General features: G+C 44.3%; 1 pseudogene; it reads right to left on the bottom strand.

Annotated features, from left to right (window-relative positions):
- Positions 1 to 1,179: 1,179 nt before the first annotated feature.
- LOC125395852 (RNA-binding protein EWS pseudogene) lies at positions 1,180 to 3,914 on the bottom strand (annotated as a pseudogene).
- Between the last annotated feature and the right edge of the window lie 4,144 nt (positions 3,915 to 8,058).

The following is an 8,058-nucleotide window of genomic DNA, read 5'->3' as shown; positions in this document are numbered from 1 at the left end:
GACTGAAATAAAAGCAGGCAACACTTTTCTGAGGTTAGAATTGCACAAAACCATACTAACGCACGAGTTCTCCAGAATTCATGATCTGGTGACTGCAGCACAATGAGTATAAACCACCAACCTCAGCTGGACAATGTCAGTTCCCCGTGATAACAGAATACTAAGTAGAAGTCTTCATGAAGAAGTGCAGCCAGACATGCTGAGAAATGACACAGGCACCAAAGGCACAAAGATGATGCTTAGCCTAGGAGAAAGAAAAACCTCACATCGCAATGAATTTACTCCATATTCCTTCTGAACTGCTAAAATCCATTCTCTATCTCTATCTCCAACTCTCTCTCTCACACAGACACCTTTTCATTAAAAAGCTAGAACATACACACACAAACACAGAGACACATACACACATGCCCACAGGTCACAGCACTTACCTTGTAATCCTAATGACCTGAGTTCCATCTCAGAGAACACACAAGCAGCAAGTCTCACATACGTAGTCCCAACACCTTGAAATCTAGATTGGAGGCTGTGAGTAGAACAACATTGTAGCCTGCAAACCAGCCAGACTGAAATACGGAGAGCAGCAGAATCAGTGAAAGGCCCCCTCTCACCAGGAAAAAAGAGAGCCAACTTCTGAAGGTTATTCTCTGACCCTCAACACACACACACACACACACACACACACACACACATATGCACATACAAAAAGGCAAACACACACACAAATAAAGCTGAGCAGGTCCCCTTTTAAGATTCTCAAACTCTGGGCTTTGATTCAAATAGAAAGGAAGCAAAGGTTACACAATATCAGTGGTTACAGTGTTAAATTTTCCCTGAGAAAACAAATATTTGGGGACTATAAATCAAGACCCTGGCATTAACAGATAAGTTCTTCTAAAGTGAATACAAATCGGTGAAATTTTTAATGAAAACTAACATCTCAAAATTTCCTTAAAGTTTGAAGAAATGAAGCCGGAAGGATTTCTTCCTGCAACTTATGATGATGGCATTGTGCCAAAGCCCACCGCCCGCACTGACTTACCACCATCTCCAGGTACAAATGACAGAGGTGACACTCTTCAGGCATCTGAGAAAATTATGCTTCACGACACCACCCTGGATCACACATGTTCTTTAGAACTTACACTGGGCATGCAACGGGGAGACCACATGCTGATGCTGAGCTTGCTCCTGGTAGCCACACTGGTGACACCATGGACCCTCTGCAACATTTTTTTTGACAGTTTATAAACATTTGAAATTTTTTGAAAAAAGTCACAACTGTAAACATTGTTACAATTAGAGGCCCTCTTGGTTCTCTACAATGATACTGAGCATGCTTACAAGGGGTTCCCATTGTTAAGTCTTAAAACAACCATCTTTAAAAGGAAAAAAAACAAAAAAAACTCAGCACACTCCCATTTTACTTGTTTTATGTTTCTTCACAAATGGTGAAAATAATAAAGTACAGACAAGGTATAATCATAATTTTGTAGCCAACATTATAAATATGGAATTATGAATTTAAAACATTTTCTGGTTTATAAAATAAATTTGGTCATTAATGCAGCTCTGTTGGTCTCTCTAGTAGGGCCGGTCTCTACGTTCCTGACGGTGCTCGCCTTTATCCATGTACCCAGGTTCTCCAGGTTCACATAGTGTTCCTTCCAACTGTTCCATCAATGGTCCAGGAGGAACCCCAGGACCACATCGTATTTTGCCACTAAAGCCATCTTGGTCCAAGCTACAGACACCTCAGAAGCCACCTCTGTCTCCACCTCTGCCACCACGGAACATTTCTCCAGGACCACCACGATCCATAAGTTCACCTTTCCTCCCTGCATGCCACCTGTGCCGCCTAGGCCACAATCACCACCCGGAGGTGGGAAGGGTGGCGGGAGGAAGCCCTCATGTTTAGGGGCCTTACACTGGTTGCATTCTGTTCTCCAGGTGAAGTTCTGGTTCCCACAGCGCGGACTGGGACACTGCCGATCTCCAGCTCGGTGCTGGACATTTCCCTCTCCAGAGGGGGTCTCTCGGGAGCCCTGGTGTTTTCATGGGGGGAAGCCTCCTCTGTCTCCTCCAAGGCCTCCCATGCGACCCATGGACCCTCCATGACCTCCTGGGCCACCAGGACCTCCACGGAGTGGTGGTGGCGTCCCTCTGCCCTCAAGAGGTGGCATGCCACTCCACATGCTATTCATTGGAGGCTTCTTTCCGGCAAGAGAAGCTTTAAGTTTGCTTCCTTGAAAAATCTTTTCCATCAAACCATTCCACAGCAGCCTTGGCAGTTGGCAGATCTTCATAGGACACTGTGGTTCACCTTTAGGCTTTCTGTCTCCTTATCCAAATAGATGTAGATCATGAGTTGCCCAGTTCTTTTGTTCATCTTGACAACCCCACACTGCTTAACAAAGTCTGCCAGATCATCCAGAGTCGCATTGTCATTTAAACCTTGCACATAAATTGCACTGTTGTCAGAATCTTCATTAGAATCTATAGGAAGGCCTAGATCAAGACCTGGTCCTTCATTCATGTGTCCACCGGGCTTATTGACGCCACCTTGCTCTCTAGCCTATTCCACCGTGTCCTCCTCTCCACCCACCTCTGCTCATGCCTCCATGATTAAATCCCCCTCTTCCCCTCCCCTGGTTATCAGGGCCACTCATGCTCCGGCTCTCTCCTGGTCTGGAAAATCCTCCAGACTCCTGCCCATGAACACCCATGCTCCTGGTGTGGTCCTGTCGGAATGAACTCTGCTGCCCGTAGCTGCTGCTCTGTTGCCTATATTGACTTGGAGCCTGGCTGTAGGATCCAGTCTGAGGGGGGTAACTAGTGGGAGGCTGCTGCCCATAGCTGCTTTGTTGACCATAGCTACTCTGCTGTCCATAGTTGCTAGGTTGCCCATAGATGCTCTGCAGAGAGTAACTGCTCTGATCCTAACTAGTTGGCTGTGAAGAGGAGTGGCAGGTAGGAGGATAGGAAGGAGGTATGGTGATGATATCTGTAGTCACTCTGTCCATACCCTAGGCTGGGCTGGTTATAACCCCCTGTGCTAGATTGAGGTTGACTAGTCTCAGCGGGCTCGTTACCATCCTGTGGTCTTGTAGGTGCAGTGGCTGCTGGCTCCTGGCCATAGGCTGGGTATGCAGGCTGGGTGCCAAATGCAGACTGAGCTGCACAGAGGTTTGGGTTGTGGTGACTGGAGCAGTGGTGGTGTCATAAGCACCAGTGCCAGATCCTTGTACAGGCTGGCTATATGCTTGGGGGCAGTTGGAGTGGTATCACCAGTGGGAGGCTGTCCATAAGAAGTCGCATATGCAAGCTGCCCATAGGTGGCAGTGCTCTGAGCCTGGGTATAGCTGACATCAGTAGGCTGTCCATAGGTTCCATAGCTTTGTTGCCCATACACCTGGGTGGTCTGTGCTTGAATTGGCTGGAAGGTGTAAGCACTGTAGCCCTGCTCGGCTGAAGCTTGGCTGTAAGTACTGTAATCCGCGGACGCCATTTTCTCGCCTTCCTCCTTGTTCTCTCCCCTTCTGCAACATTCTGACCCTGTTCTTGAAACTTGTTTAGAAGAGAACACAAGTGTGGTAGCTTTACTACTGATCAGGAATCTGCTCTTGTTCATGTCCCAGGTGACGCTTTGGATCCTCCTCAGAGTGCTAATGTGTATTTCAGTGCTATGAATCCAGCTGAATACACCCACTATGCAATGAATACTCACTCCAAGTTTCTGCCACTTTGGGCAGCAACCATGTCACTGCTCATGCTAACAACCAGAATATGGTGTCTGAAATTCGTGGAAATGGTGATGATGTGGGTATTCAACCTAATTTAGCATGTGACATGTCATTAAAATGACCATGAGTTTAACAAGGTAAGTTAGACCTTTAGTGGTTTAAAATAGATGAAGATTTATGTACTAGAAATCCAATTCTCTTTGGCACCAATACATATGATAAATAAATTTTGTGCTGTATATAGGACTCTTTAGGCATTACCTAAAACTAGAAAAAATGCTTATCTTTTCCAATCATATTGAAAATGCATCTAACATGGAACTTGTGTTGTCTGAATGGCTAAGCAGAGAAATGTAACTGTTAGATATTAGCTTCTATTTTTTCTGTGTCCATACACTGTGACTTATGTGGATAACATCATTTTGGAAATAAACACCCCCAAAGAAGCAACATGTAAGAATAAAACCAGTGAAATAAGACTCCACATGAAAGATCCTCAGAGAGAGGAGTCTATCGGGGAGTTCTCCACCCAAGAACCAGAACCAATTCACTGGATGCAAAAGCATGAGGTAGTTTATTGGATACACATCCGCCTGCGTATGCTACAGCAACCAAGTTACTGAGCATGCCAGGCTGAAGGCACATTATGTATTTATAGGGATTTAAGAGTTACATAAGAGGCTGCATAGCAACAAGCCTTTCATTGGTTCCCAAATTGGCGGGCTGAGCTCACCCCGGGAATGGCTCCATGTCTATTCTCGAATTTTCCTGAAAAACCACAAAGCTAGATAGAGAACCCTGCAGCAAGTTGACAGTTTCGATAGAATGCCTTGAGGGTGGGGTACTCCCTCTCCTCAGCCTAGTCAGCGAGTCTGCAACCCATAGATATCCTGTTTTAGCACCATTTGGGCCAGGGGGACTTTCCTTCTACGGCCCAGCTAAATTTCGTAGTCATTAGCTGAGCCTGGGGGCTTTCTTTCTATGGCTCAGTTAAGTTTCAGTAGAGTTTAACACAGTATGTGGACATGGGGGTCTTTCAAGTATGGGGGGGCCTTTCCCACACTGTCACCACTTCTCAAACACAATGACATTCATTGTGACACTACATAGGATTCTGCTGGTGATGCCTCTGTTACTGTTCCTGCTGACAATGCCACCAATGATGCTCTTGGTACTACTGATAATTCCTGCTTTTCTTTTTAGTTGCTGTTAAAGCACCTATGAGGAGCTACTGACAACAGTGACAATCTGTCAGGAATATTTTACAAAATACAGAAAGTTTAATGTTAAATATTTCTCGACACAGTATATATTGAATTCTGTATATAAGTTTATAATAGTTTTTCATTAAAATGTGTTATAAAAATATTTTAAACTGTTTCTTGGTATTGTACAAACTGGGGACATGATGTCTTGGCGACATGTTTATACCTATCAGAGACAGAACAGATAGCAGCATATGAAATCAGTTAGAGCAGGAATAGATGTTGGCTGAACATAGCCAACTGCACCTGACTATGACAGAAGCAGAGAGGCAGAGGGAGAGAGACAGAGGAGGAGACACAGAGAGAGAGGAACACAGAGACAGGAGGAGACCGAGAGATAGGTTTAGAAAGATAATGAGAAGCTGGGGTAGGGATGCTTCTGAACTAGAGGAAGGTTCGGGGAGGGGAGGAGGGTAGAAGACCTAGAACACTAACATGAACTTTGAATTGTACAGCAGGTACTTGTGCTTCTGAAGGAGCCTGGAGGCCGGGCTGTACCTTATTTTGGTAATAGACACCACAGTCCACCAATATTCCCTACTTCCAGTGATAAGAGAAATGACATCTTTGGGTAAAGGAACTAGCTTCACAAGTTTTTAAGGAATGTTGGCTTTTATTTATCCTCCAAAGTTCAGGCTGAGCCCATTTCTGGGTATCTGAGCCTGCCATTTCAGTTTTGGGTACTGGAGTTCAGTAATAGGCATCAATGAATTTTAGTGGATTTTCCAAGTCACAGACCAGCCTTGTTGAGGTTTCCATACTCAACTCTAACATAAGTAAAAGCGCCACCCAAACTACTCTATTGGCCTTAACATCCACAGAGTTAAAGTGTGGCTGCTTACCTGAATTTCCCTTTTCTGTAATTTTTATGACATCCCATGCCCCAGCACACATTAAGTGAGCAAAGTCCCTCACTGAGGGTGGGGCCTTACGAGCCCCTTCCTGTGTATGATGATCATTGTGTCCTGGACACCGTTTCACAGAAACCATCTACAACCTCTGCCTCTCTCTTCCAAAGTAGTCCCTGAGCCTTGCAGCATGTTGTGGTTCAGATGTCCTGCTGAGGTCTGAGAACTGCACAGTTGTGCATTCTCTAAACTTTGGCCAGGTGTGAGTCTGTGCATTCACCAGAGCCCATTGACTAAAGAAGCCTCTCTCATTAGGGATCACAGTTGCTCGAATGTATAGGTGTCAGCGAGAAGGCAGCTTGATTCTATGTAATTTTAACAAAACAACAGAGGGCCTATTGTGTGGATTCAACACATCAGTGATAACTCAGGGTCACCAATACTGCGTCAGTGTGGCAATAATGAAAGAAATAAAAGCACTTCCACTGGGAGTCATTTCCAGGTTTGAATTTTCTACATGTTCCCTGTCTTCCCTTCTCTGTCTGTTGCATGAATCTAAATCTGTGAAGAAGTCTGTCTGTCCTTACATCTGTCCCTGTGTGTGAATGTGTGTGTCTGCCCCTTTTGTTGCTCACTCTTTTATTGAATTTCCCCATAAGAATCACCTGGGGAAGGAGTGGGATACTTTACAGAAATCGTTTGTGGAGTCTTACAAGGGATGAAAGTAATAACTGCAACTGATCCCAACTCACCCAGACAACAACAAAAAAATTACAAACACCATGTCTGCCCAATAATGCTGCTGTGTTCAACTGTTTTGGTGGATATTCACTTAAGAGTGTTTTCAACCTCTATGTTTGCTGTTTTATACAAATGATACACATTTGTTCGGGATCAGGGGGCACAGAAGAAAATAATTTAAGATTACAGTTAAGTATTAGTTTAGTTTGTAAAAGGTGGCTCTGTAGGAAGATCAAGGAAAGTAGTGGTAATTGTTACATTGTTCTCTTAAAAGTGGGCTAAACAATCTCAGTTTGAATACACAGTAAGATAGCAGCCTTATATCAAAGTATGTTATGAACTCTGGCTGTGATGTCCAGCAAAAGGTCTCTAGAATCAGAGAGATTTCCATATTACATCACCATGACCTCAGTCATTGGGCTCTGAACTAGGTTTACAGAAACAGCCAAGAGTTCCCTACTGTGTGGTAGGCCTAAAATCAAGTCACAAAGTTTATTGTTCCTATAAGAGTCAACACACTATCACACAGAGAATATCTTGCCAGGCAAGTTGTCACATGTAGGGTCTACAGATGGGTAGAATCATTGCCAACTTTCCTCATCCAGTAGCTTGCATAGAAGCTTCTAGTACTGTGAAAGCTAGCCAGCACAGATACATGACCTTTAAATGTCCTATATCTCAAGTGTATAATGTGTTCAGAATCATCCTACAACCTAATCCTGGTGTGTAAATGAGGACATTGGCAGCAGCCTGTAATGTGTGACAGGAGCCCCCTTGCTTCTGAGATAGCTTCATGAGATAGCTCATGGGGAACTATCTCACAGTATTGGAACCTTTGTTTAGTCAACTTAATCTTCTGGGAGGAATGTTATCCATGTATGCAGGGCTCCTTCATTCAGTTGTTTTACTTAGGTTCCCAAGGATGCAACTCCATTTATTAGGCTTGGTGGCAAGCCAAGGTCCATGTGTAGAGGTCAGAGCATCATTTTCTGGATCATTTTCTTACCTTCTACCGTGTGGTTTCCCAACATTAAACTCAACAGCATATGGCTGACATCAAGTACCTTTACATGCTAAACTATTTAACCAGCCCCTCAAATGGTTTTAAACAACTTCAAATGTAGTATTTTTCCAAAAGGATTTTTTCCTCCATGCTTAGTTTTGGTTAACCCTTTCCCCACCACCACAGTTCTCCCATCCCTGATTAAAACTTTCCACTTGCAAGATTTCCTTACCCCTTCCACAGTGCATTTCCTCTGCCATCCCACTTCCCTCCAGGCCTGTTCTCCTCCAATGAGGCCAAGAAAACTGACACTTTTCCTGGGGCAAGAGCAAAGCAGTGACACGGGTTTAAGTGCTATTTGAGTTTTGGGCACAGGGTGCTGGCCTTATTGCAACTATCACACTTGCTCTGACTGCTATAAAACGGCTGTATTGACTGCTACCATCTTTCATTATTTC

Source organism: Myodes glareolus, chromosome 8 (assembly GCF_982192425.1).
Source record: "Myodes glareolus chromosome 8, mMyoGla1.1, whole genome shotgun sequence".
Classification (NCBI taxonomy): Eukaryota; Metazoa; Chordata; class Mammalia; order Rodentia; family Cricetidae; genus Myodes; species Myodes glareolus.
The sequence above is the reverse complement of the archived record's forward strand: the minus strand, read 5'-3'. Positions and strand labels throughout refer to the sequence as shown.